General features: G+C 43.3%; 1 non-coding gene across 1 annotated transcript; it reads right to left on the bottom strand.

Moving 5' to 3' along the window:
• Positions 1 to 3,490: 3,490 nt before the first annotated feature.
• On the bottom strand, positions 3,491 to 3,552 carry LOC116477534 (U7 small nuclear RNA). The gene has a single exon (XR_004250501.1). It is a non-coding gene; the product is annotated as a U7 small nuclear RNA (small nuclear RNA).
• Between the last annotated feature and the right edge of the window lie 9,056 nt (positions 3,553 to 12,608).

Below are 12,608 nucleotides of genomic sequence, written 5' to 3' on the forward strand. Positions count from 1 at the left end.
ACTATATAACAGGTACTACCCTAGACATTGGGTGTACAATCATAGTCAGAAGTCCTGGCCCTCATGAGGCAAGAAGGAGGAGACAGAAAATAAATACTTTATTTTCTTTTTTGAGACAGAGTCTCACTTTTTCGCCCAGGCTGGAGTACAGTGGTGCGATCACAGCTCACTGCAGCCTTGACCTCCCAGGCTCAAGTGATTCTCAGGACCTCAGTCCCAGTCCTGAGTAGCTGGGACTACAAGCATGCACTACCATGCCCAGCTAATTTTTTGTAGAGATGGGATTTCACCATGTTGGCCGGGCTGGTCTTGAACTCCTGGGCTCAAGCGATCCACCTACCTCGGCAGATTGGCGATCTCTAAGTGGTGGGATTATAGGCGTGAGCCACAGTACCTGACATATATATATAAACATTCCTTAAAAACTTTATTTTTAACTGGGATATAACAAATACAAACTTAAGAACAGTTTAATTAACTTTTACATATTTGTAACCAATACCCATATCAAGATAGAGAAAGGATATTTTCAGCCTTTCAGAAGGTTTCCTTGTTTCCCTTCTAAAAGTAATAACTCTCCAAAGATAACTATTATTCTGATTTGTATCAGTATATATTCATTTTTTGAGTGAAAGAGCCAGACACAAAACACTACATTCCATATAATTAATGAAATTATATATAAGAAAAACAGTAATGGAATTATATGGGAGGTACTGTTTTGTGTTGGCTTCTTTCACTCAAAATTTTATCTGAGATTCACCATGTAGTTGCACATAACTGAAATTTATTCTTCGTTGTATTATATTCTGTATTATAAATATGCCATAATTTTTTTATTGTTCTCCTGGACATTTTATTGTTTCCAGTTTGGGGATATTGGGAATAAAGTTGCTATGAACATTCTTATACATATATATAACTGATCACATTACTAATTTCTCTGAACTCAGGAGTGAATTGGCTGAGTCAATTATATATTTTTTATATAGAAATTTATATTTTTTATTAGAAATTAAGAGTGAATTGGCTGAGTCAATTTTAAATATACATATACATTATTTTGTATAGAAAGAATTCATATAGAAAATATATAAAGAACTTCTATAGATCAATAAGAAAATGATAGACACAACTTTTTTTATTATTATTATACTTTAAGTTTTAGGGTACATGTGCACAATGTGCAGGTTTGTTACATATGTATACATGTGCCATATTGGTGTGCTACACCCATTAACTCGTCATTTAGCATTAGGTGTATCTCCTAATGCTATCCCTCCCCCCTCCCCCCACCTCCCCCCACCCCACAACAGTCCCCGGAATGTGATGTTCCCCTTCCTGTGTCCATGTGTTCTCATTGTTCAATTCCCACCTCTGACTGAGAACATGCGGTGTTTGGTTTTTTGTCCTTGCGATACTTACTGAGAATGATGGTTTCCAGTTTCATCCATGTCCCTACAAAGGACATGAACTCGTCATTTTTTATGGCTGCATAGTATTCCATGGTGTATATGTGCCATACATACACATATTTTCTTAATCCAGTCTATCGTTAGACAACCCAACTTTTAAAAAATGTAGGCAAAATGCTTGAACACAATAGCATCTTCACAATACAGGCTATACAATAGCCACAAAGCACATGAAAAGATGCTAATTGAAATGTGCACATTAAAACCACAGTTGAATACCACCACCCCAGATCACCAGAATGGCTAAAATTAAAAATGACTTGTCAATTTCAAGGGTTGGCAATGATTTGGAGCAGTTTGGAATCTCATACATTACTGGTAGGATTGTAAATTGGCACAACCATTTTGGAAAATTGTCTTACCTATTAAAGCCAAAATAAGCATATCTTACAGCCACGTAGTGAACGAAATTTTTAAATTAAAAAACAAATAGTGTATTAGAAGTCTAAGTACTGTGAGAAATAAAGGAAAGAAGGAAAATAAAGAGTGTGGAGAAAGGGTTGTGATATATCTTCAGTTAATTGGCATTTGCTACTTGCCAGGTCCAGTATAAGTAGTGGAGGATATAAAAGAGGAATAAGATAAGATGTCTCCCCTTAAAGAGTCCCCCCGAAAAGATAGGCATGTAACCAACTAATTGTGGTATCATAAGAAGAGTGATCTTGTCTCTACTAGGTGCATGCTATGAGAAGACGCTAGGAAGGACTGGAAAATTATGACTGGGTCAGTCCATCTCAACTCTGAAACTGAGTGGTGGAGCACATGAGGAAGATAGGAAGACGGCAGAGCTTCAAGAAGGGAAATTGGGGCCAGGCACAGTGGCTCACACCTGAAATCCCAGCACTTTGGGAGGCCAAGTCAGGCAGATCAGTTGACGTCACAGGTTCGAAACCAGCCTGGGCAACATGGTTAACCCTGTTTCTACTAAAAATACCAAAAGTAACTGGATGTCATGGTAGGTGCCTGTAATCCCAACTACTCAGGAGGCTGAGGCAGGGGAATCACTTGAACCCAGGAGGCAGAGGTTGCAGTGAGCCAAGATCACACCACTGCCACTCCAGCCTGGGTGACAGAGCAAGACTCCTGGGGTCGGGAGTGGTGGCTCTCACCTGTACTTTAGGAGGTGAGGCAGAGACAGGAGGATCACTTAAGCCTAGGAGTTAGAGACTAGCCTGGGCAACATGGCAAGACCATGTCTCTAAAAAAAAAAAAAAAAAGCCTTGCTTGGTGGCACGCCTGTAGTCCCAGCTACTCAGAAAGCTAAGTGGGAAGATGGTTTGAGCCTAGGAGGTTGAGGCTGCAGTAAGCCATGATTGCACCACTGCACTCCAGCCTGGGTGACAGAGCAAGACTTTGTATCAAAAATAAAATAAAATAAAATTTAAAAAAGGGAAATTGAAGACATGAAGCCAGAAATAAAGTAGCTGAGTCTATGGGACCATGAGGGCTCGTATATCTTAGTGGTTAAGAGCTCAGACAGGATGCAGACTACTTGAGCTAACATCCTGGCTGTGCCACTTACTGTGTCACCTTCAGTACATACCTCAACCTCTCTGTGCTTGTTTCCTCCTTTATAAATATAGTACCCCCTTCACAGGGTTGTTCTGAGGAGTACACGAATTAACACCTGTAAAACATATGGCAACTGGCACATAGGAAAAGCATTATTACTACAGTGAAGATGAATGTGCTTCCCGGGTTACACAGCATGCTTCTTATACAAATTCAACTTTATAGCAATTGATCCATACTCACATGCGATACGTTTTTTAAAAGGCCGAAATTCTGTGTTAATAATGAGAACACAAAAGCAGCAAGTATGCAGCAAGACCAGGGTGCTATCAACAGGAAGCCATTTTCAGTCTTCAGTTGTCTCAGTTACCACTTGAATCTGGATCAGTCAGCACATGGCATATCAGTTTAGTTTGTGCTTTTCCATTCTTTGTTGCCATCTAATAATGTCTAGAAAGTGACTCAAGCAAAGGTCAGTGATAAAAGGGGAGCCCACGCTTTTGGGGGGCAGTCTAGTTTTCACCAGAAAACCCACTAGACAAATTCTAAAAGAGCCTTGACTGTGGAAGCTGAGGATTTGATGGCTTAATTTGGATGCCAAGAGTTTTGTTTCATGCGCATCCATGTGAAGAGACCACCAAACAGGCTTTGTGTGAGCAATAAAGCTTTTAGTCACCTGGGTGCAGGCGGGCTGAGACCGAAAAGAGAGTCAGTGAAGGGAGATAGGGGTGGGGCCGTTTTATAGGATTTGGGTAGGTAAAGGAAAATTATAGTCAAAGGGGTTGTTCTCTGGCGGGCAGGAGTGGGTGTCACAAGGTGCTCAGTAGGGGAGCTTTTGAGCCAGGATGAGCCAGGAGAAGGAATTTCACAATGTCAGCAGTTAAGGCAGGAACAGGCCATTTTCACTTCTTTTGTGGTGGAATGTCATCAGTTAAGGCAGGAACCAGCCATCCGGATGTGTATGTGCAGGTCACAGGGGATATGATGGCTTAGCTTGGGCTCAGAAGCCTGACATTCCTGTCTTCTTATATTAATAAGAAAAATAAAACGAAGTAGTGGTAAAGTGTTGGGGCGGTGAAAATTTTGGGGGGTAGTATGGAGAGATGATAGACAATGTTTCTCAGGGCTGCTTTGAGCAGGATTAGGGGTGGCATGGGAACCTAGAGTGGGAGAGATTAAGCTGAAGAAAGATTTTGTGATAAGGGGTGATACTGTGGGGTTGTTAGAAGAAACATTTCTCATCTAGAATTATTAGTGGTGGCCTGGATATGGTTTTGTATGAATTGAAAAACTAAACAAAATAAGAGAAGGAGAAAAACAGGTATTAAAGGACTAAGAATTGGGAGGACCTAGGACATCTAATTAGAGAGTGCCTAAGGAGGTTCAGTATAGCCTTGCCAGCAAAGATTATTTATTTACTTTAAGAGTTAAGAGTGGCGGTTTGGGGATAGTACCAGGAGATATCAGCTCTGATGGCTTAGAGAAACATTGTAAACTGGCAGTGTAAACAAGAGCAGGGCATGTATGAGTAGTTGAGAACGGTGAATAGTAGTATGACTAGACAGAAGATAGTAGGGATGACAAGTTTTTTGGGGGCACAGTCTAAGTTGGTCTGGTGTCTGGGATGAGACTGGGGCCTAATAAAAAGGAGCATCTATTCGGGAGCTCAAATGGGCTGTACCTTGTAGCATTCTGAGGACAGGCCTGAATTCTGAGAAGGCAAAGTGGTAAAAGTATTGTCCATTCCTTTTTAAGTTGGTGGCTGAGCTTGGTGAGGTGTGTTTTTAAAAGACCATTAGTCCGTTCTACTTTTCCTGAAGACTGAGGACTGTAAGGGATATAAAGGTTTCATTGAATACTAAGAGCCTGAAAAACTGCTTGGCTGATTTGACTAATAAAGGCTGGTCCGTTATCAGACTGTATAGAGGTGGGAAGGGTAAACAGAGGAATTATGTCTGAGAGAAGGGAAGAAATGACTGTGGTGGCCTTCTCAGACCCTGTAGGAAAGGCCTCTACTTATCCAGTGAAACTGTCTACTTAGACTAAGAGGTATTTTTGTTTTCTGACTCGGGGCATGTTGAGTAAAGCCAATTTGCCAGTCCTGGGAAGGGGCAAATCTCCGAGCTTGATGAGTAGGGAAGGGAGGGGGCCTGAATAATCCCTGAGGAGTAGTAGAATAGCAGATGGAACACTGAGAAGTTATTTCCTTGAGGATAGATTTCCACGATGGAAAGGAAATGAGAGGTTCTAAGAGGCAGGCTAGTGGCTTGTACTATAGCATAGCCTGCCTTTGCTGGTGTGTGGCCATTAGGCCTGGTGGAACTGCCATCAATAAACCAAGTGTGATCAGGGTGAGGAACAGGAAAAAGGAAATATGGGGAGATGGGGTGAATGTCAGGTGGATCAGAGAGATAGCGTCATGGGGGTCAGGTGTGGTATCAGGAATAATGTGGGAGGCCGATTGAAGTCCGGGCCAGGAACAATGGTAATTGTGGGAGACTCAACAAAGAGTGAGTACAGCTGAAGGAGCTGGGGGAGCAGAAAGTATATGCGTCAGGTGTGAGGAAGAAAACAGATTTTGGAAGTTATGAGAATTGTAGAGAGTGAGTTGAGCATAGTTTGTGATTTTAAGGGCCTCTAAAAGTACTAGGGCGGCGGCAGCCACTGCACGCAGACTTGAGGGCTAAACAAAACGGTAAGGTCATGTTTGGGTAAAAAGGCTACAGGGCACAGTCCTGGTTCTTGTGTAAGAATTCCGACTGCACAGCCCTGCACTTCGGCTGTGGGTAATGAAAAGGGTTGCTGTGAGTCACAGCTAGGGTGGGGGCAATCTCTAAAGCTGTCTTCACGGAACAGAAAGAGGAGTGGGGAAAGGATTTAGGATCTATGGGGTCAGCTTGGCTTCTTTTTGTGAGTTTATATAATGGTTTTGTTAGCATGGCAAAACCAGGTATCTAAAGTTGAAAGTATCTAACCATGCCTAGGAAGGAAAGGAGTTGTTGTTTTGTAGAAGGTGTTGGGGTTTGAGAGATCAGCTGGACATGATCGGCAGGGAGAGCACGTGTGTTTTTATGAGCATTACGCTGAGATAGGTAACAGATGAGGAAGAAATTTGGGCTTGACTGAAGTAATGGGGGCTGTCTGTGAAGCTTTGTGGCAGTACAGCCCAGGTAATTTGCTGAGCCTGATGGGTTTCAGGGTCAGTCCAAGTGAAAGCAAAGAGAGGCTGTGATGAAGCGTGCAAAGGAATAGTAAAGAAAGCATGTTTGAGATCTAGAACAGAATAATGGGTTGTGGAGGGAGGTATTGAGGATAGGAGAGTATATGGGTTTGACACCACAGGGTGGATAGGCAAAACAATTTGGTTGATAAGGTGCAGATCCTGAACTAACCTGTAAGGCTTGTCTGGTTCTAGGACAGGTAAAATGGGGGAATTGTAAGGAGAGTTTATATGCTTTAAAAGGCCATGCTGTAGCAGGCGAGTAATAACAGGATTTAATCCTTTTAAAGCGTGCTGTGGGATGGGATATTGGCATTGAGTGGGGTAAGGGTGATTAGGTTTTAATGGGATGGTAAGGGATGCATGATCGGTCACCAAGGAGTAGAGGTATCTTATACTTGTGGGTTAAGGTGGGGGGATACAAGAGGAGGATGCAAAGGAGGGTTTTGATTGGGAAGAAGAGCAGCAATGAGATGCAGCTGTAGTCCAGGAATAGTCAGGGCAGCAGATCATTTAGTTGAAGTGTCTCGGCCTAATAAGGGAACTGGGCAGGTGGGGATAACTAAAAAGGAGTGCTTAAAAGAGTATTGTCTAAGTTGGCACCAGGGTTGGGGAGTTTTAAGAGGTTTAGAAGCCTGGCCGTCAATACCCACAACAGTTATGGAGGCAAGAGAAACAGGCCCTTGAAAAGAAGGTAATGTGGAGTGGGTAGCCTCCGTATTGATTAAGAAGGGGATGGACTTACACTCCACTGTGTGAGTTACCTAAAGCTTTGCATCCATGATGGTCTGCAGGGCTTCCGAGGCAATCGGGCAGCGTCAGTCTTCAGCCACTAAGCCAAGAAGATCTGGGAAGGAGTCAGTCAGACAGCCTTGGGCCGGAGTTCCAGGGGCTCTGGGAGTGGCTGCCAGGTGAGTTGAACAGTCCGATTTTCAGCGGGGTGCTGCACAGATGGGACGTGGCTTAGGAGGAATCCTGGGCTGCAGGCATTCCTTGGCCTGGTGGCCAGATTTCTGGCACTTGTAGCAAGCTCCTGCGGGAGGTGGGTCTGGAGGAATGCCTGGCCACTGCAGTTTAGGTGTTTGGAAGTTCTTGTGTGCTGGACATGTGGCTGGGGTTTGTCTCACAGTGGAGGCAAGGAATTGCATCTCAGAAATGTGTTGCTACTTGGTTGCCTCTACTCCATTATTGTACACCTTGAAGGAAAGGTTAAGTCCTGTTGTTGGGTTTGAGAGCTGGAATTTAATTTTTGGAGTTTTATTTAATGTCGGAAGCAGATTGGATAATAAAATGTATATTGAGAATAAGACCGCCTTTTGACCTTTTAGGTTCTAGGACTGTAAAGCATCTCAGGGTTGCTGCCAAATGAGCCATGAACTGGGCTGGGTTTTCATATTTGATGAAAAAGAGCCTAAACGCTATCTGATTTGGGATAAAGAAAAAGGAGCATTAACTTTGACTATGCATTTAGCTCCAGCCACCTTTTTAAAGTAAATTGCTGGGCAGGTGGGGGAGGGCTAGTCACGGAATGAAACTGTAAGTGGGACCAGGTGTGAGGAAGGGAGGTGACAAAAGGATTATAGGGTGGAGGAGCGGAGGCTGAGGAAGAATTGGGACCTAGCTCAGCCTGGTGAGGATGGGAGAGGGCAGATGGGTCTGTAGAAAAGGAAGATTAGAAAGACTCAGTGACGCTTGGGGTTGGGACTGAGGGGACAGGCAGGAGGGAAAGAAGATTTGGGATGAATTGCATTAGGAACAGAGACTAGGGAGGGACCTATGTGTAAAAGAATGCCTGGACGTCAGGCAAGTCAGACCATTTGCCCATTTTATGACAAGAATTATTTAGATCTTGTAGAATGAAAAAATTGAAAGTGCCATTTTCTGGCTATTTGGAACTACTGTTGAGTTTGTATTGGAGTCAAGCAGCATTTCAGAAGAAAATAAGATGCTTAGATTTTAGGTCAGGCAAGAGTTGAAGAGGTTTTAAGTTCTTAAGAACACAGGCTAAGGGAGAAAGAGGAATGGAAGGTGGAAGGTTGCCTATAGTAAAGGAGGCAAGTTTGAAGAGAAGCGTAGAGACACGGAGGGAAGGGGTTCGGGGGTTCTTACCCTCCAGAAAAGCGGGAAAGGGGTCGGGGCGTGGAAATAAGGGGTTGGGGAGCAGAGACAGGAGGTCAGGGTGCGGAAATAAGGGATCGGGGCGCAGACATAAGAGGTCGGGGTGCAGAAATAAGGGATCGGGGTGCAGAGATAAGAGGTTGGGGCACAGAAATAAGGGATTGGGGTGCAGAGATAAGAGGTTGGGGCATGGAAATAAGGGATTTGGGGGTTCTTGCCCCCTAGAAAAGCAGGACTTGCTGCTAAGGGTGAAGGAGAAGGGGTTGAGGGTTTCTTGCCCCTCCCTCAGAAAAGCAGAGAAGGGGTAGAGACATGGAGAGAAGGGGTTGGGGTACTTGCCCCTACCCCAGAAAAGGGGGACTTGCCGCTAAGGGTGAAGGACCAAGGCAGGCGTCCCTGCATGGTCTGACACCTCCAAAATGTGGATGAATAATCAGAGCGGCATCCCTGCAATGATTAAACACCAAGGGAAAGCTGCCTTCCCAGTCCGTGACCTGCGCCGGAGTTTTGGGTCCACGGATAAAACGTGTTTCCTTTGTCTCTACCAGAAAATGAAAGGAATTAAAATTAAGAGAAGGGAGAGATTGAAGTGTGGTGCCAAGATTGAAAGGAGAAAGAGATTGAGGGATAGTGAGGGAGGTTGGAGAAGAGAGTAAAAAGAGACCGCTTAACAGATTTGAAATTGGTGAGATGTTTCTTGGGCTGGTCGGTCTGAGGTCATAGGTGGATCTTTCTCATGGAGCGAAGAGCAGGAGGACAGGGGATTGATCTCCCAAGGGAGGTCCCCCGATCCGAGTCATGGCACCAAATTTCATGCGGTTCCGTGTGAACGGACCACCAAACAGGCTTTGTGTGAGCAATAAAGCTTTTAATCACCTGGGTGCAGGTGGGCTGAGTCTGAAAAGAGAGTCAGTGAAGGGAGATAGAGGTAGGGCTGTTTTATAGGATTTGGGTAGGTAAAGGAAAATTACAGTCAAAGGGGTTGTTCTCTGGCGGGCAGGAGTGGGTGTCACAAGGTGCTCAGTAGGGGCTCTTTTGAGCCAGGACAAGCCAGGAGAAGGAATTTCACAAGATAATGTCATCAGTTAAGGCAGGAACAGGCCATTTTCACTTCTTTTGTGGTGGAATGTCATCAGTTAAGGTAGGAACCGGTCATCTGGATGTGTATGTGCAGGTCACAGGGGATATGATGGCTTAGCTTGGGATCAGAGGCCTGACAGTTTGTTTTTGAGCACAGGTTAAAATATTTTAAGGGAATTATAATGATCCCACTGTAGTGTGTAACCCATAGTTATGACAATAATATCTGGAAGCTTACAGAAGTTCAGTTTGTTACACAAAAGAGAATCTTATGTTATGCATTTATGCATAGACCTGGAGTATTGGGATTGGTATAAAACAGTGGTTCTCATAATGTTGTCCCCAGACCAGCAACACCAGTGTCCCCTGAAAATCTGTTAGAAATTTTAATTCTCCAGTGGCCCTAGGCCTAAGGCTTCAGAAACTCTGGTGATGGGACTCAACAATCTATATTTTCTGATACAGATTAAAGCTTGAGAGCTGTTGCTTTAAAATAGTCCTTCCACAGTGTGGTGATTCCTCAAGGATCTAGAACTAGAAATACCCTTTGACCCAGCAATCCCATTACTGGGTATATACCCAAAGGATTATAAATCATGCTGCTATAAAGGCACATGCACACCTATGTTTATTGCAGCACTATTCACAATAGCAAAAACTTGGAACCAACCCAAATGTCCAACAATGATAGACTGGATTAAGAAAATGTGGCACATACACACCATGGAATACTATGCAGCCATAAAAAATGATGAGTTCATGTCCCTTTGTAGGGACATGGATGAAGGTGGAAACCATCATTCTCAGCAAACTATCACAAGGACAGAAAACCAAACACCGCATGTTCTCACTCATAGGTGGGAATTGAACAATGAGAACACTTGGACACAGGAAGGGGAGCATCACACACCGGGGCCTATCATGGGGTGGCAGGAGCAGGGAGGGATAGCATTAGGAGATATACCTAATGTAAATGATGAGTTAATGGGTGCAGCACACCAACATGGCACATGTATACATAGGTAACAAACCTGCACCTTGTGCACATGTACCCTAGAACTTAAAGTATAATAAAAAAAAAATTGTCCTTCCATTTTCCTATCACCTTTCTGTCTGGAATGGAATGTGCTTCAGAAGGGATAGCCTCAGACCCCTTCCATTTCTTAGGGTCTTTTTTCCATCCCCTCCTGCCCGCATCAATTCCTGCTCAGCCCTAACTCTACTGGAAATCAAGTGTCAGGTCTCTCCAGCATTAGGTTCCTATTCAGATGGAGGGTCTACAAGATCAAGAAAACTTGCTGTTGCTAATTTTGACTTCATCTCAAAGCAAAACTAATGTAATATTTTGCTATAAAACAAACAAATAAAAGCATGCTTTTCCTAAAAGGGGAAGAATGAAAAGGAAGGAAATCAGTTCTGTCACAAAAGTTTATGGTTCAAAAAAGCTAAATCATCTGGCTGCTTTGATCATATAGAAGTGAGTGTCAGTCTCCAGGTCTTGTTGAAGAGCAGCAGAAATGCATCCTGAAGCTTTGTTGATTTATGCAAATTTTGAGTTGGGTTAAGTGAGGATAATTAGAGTAGGAGTAAAACTGTAAGTAATTCTCATAGTGTGGCCCCCTACCAGAAGCTTCTGGTAGACATGCTTCAAAAAACAGAGAAGAGAAGGACTCCTAAGCTGATCTCTGCACCACACTCTTTAGGTGCTACTTAAATTTTACCAAGTGATTTTCAGTCACACACGCATCACTCTAAAACAATGAGCAAAGTTTTAATTCCAAAAGAAAACTTTTAGATGCATAGAGAAGGGGGAGCTTCAACACTATCTGTAATATTGTCTTTCTGTGATAAGTATATTAAATATTTGCCAGAGAAATAAATTATTATAGAAATATTAAATATTACAAATTACTATATATAAAGGAGACAGCCAAGTATAAAGGGACCACCAGAGCATCTCCAACCAGCCTGCGCACTGGGAGAATGGGGTGGAGCCACGGAAGTTTACGCCATTTGCAGTTGGGAGGAGCCTGGCCCCTCCTCTTCCTGTGTGGAAACCTGGGATTCAATTGGTGAGGTGGAGAGCCTGTTAGCAGGGCTTCATTGCATTTTGCTGTGTTGTTTTTCCCTTTCAGCCAATACATTCTGTTCCTTCTCACCCTTTAAATTGTCTGTGAGCCTAATCTTTGTCAGGCCTCTGAGCCCAAGCTAAGCCATCATATCCCCTGTGACCTGCACAAATACATCCAGATGGCCTGAAGCAATTGAAAAACCACAAAAGAAATGAAAATAGCCAGTTCCTGCCTTAACTGATGACATTCCACCATTGTGATTTGTTCCTGCCCCACCCTAACTGATCAATTGACCCTGTGACATTCCTTCTCTTGGACAATGAATCTCAGGAGCTCCCCACTGAGCACCTTGTGACCCCCGCCCCTGCCCGCAAGAGAACAATCCCCTTTAACTGTAATTTTCCACTACCTACCCAAATCCTGTAAAGCTGCCCCACACCTATCTCTCTTTGCTGCCTTCTTTTTCAGACTCAGTCCGCCCACACCCAGGTGATTAAAAAAGCTTTATTGCTCACACAAAGCATGTTTGGTGGTCTCTTCACATGGATGCTCATAACAATCTTTCCTGGTCGTGTGACAAGAACCCAGTTTTTCCTACAACATAAATATATTTAATAATATACTATACATACACATATAATAAATTATTGTTAATATAAATTATTGTTAATATAAATTATTGTTAATTATGTATAGTAATAATATACTATGCATACATATATAATAAATTATTCAAACAACAGCTTGAAGCAAATATAACAAACACAGTTAATGCCTGGGCCTGCAGGATATCAATTGTTGCTTTTCTTTCATGACAGTGGATGGTGGGTGAGGCATGGAGGAGAAAGATGTCCTGTGATTCAACAGTAATAGTGGTTGTAAGGAGAGCTAAGGTGAGGAACCCAAGAGAACAGAGCCAGAGACTGGAGCCTCCTGGAAACTAGAACTGGAGAAACGAGGAAATCAGACCAGAAGCCCGCTAGGGTCAGGCTTGTGAACAGGAAAGCAAGTGGAATGAGATAGGAATAGATGAGATGAGGTGGCTCCACTCTAATGCAGTTCTTGTGCCAAGTGAAGAGCTTTGAGAAAATGAGAAACAGTGGGTATAAATATGTGAATAAGGAACATGAC

The sequence above is a fragment of the Hylobates moloch genome, unplaced genomic scaffold (assembly GCF_009828535.3).
Source record: "Hylobates moloch isolate HMO894 unplaced genomic scaffold, HMol_V3 SCAFFOLD_11, whole genome shotgun sequence".
NCBI lineage: Eukaryota > Metazoa > Chordata > Mammalia > Primates > Hylobatidae > Hylobates > Hylobates moloch.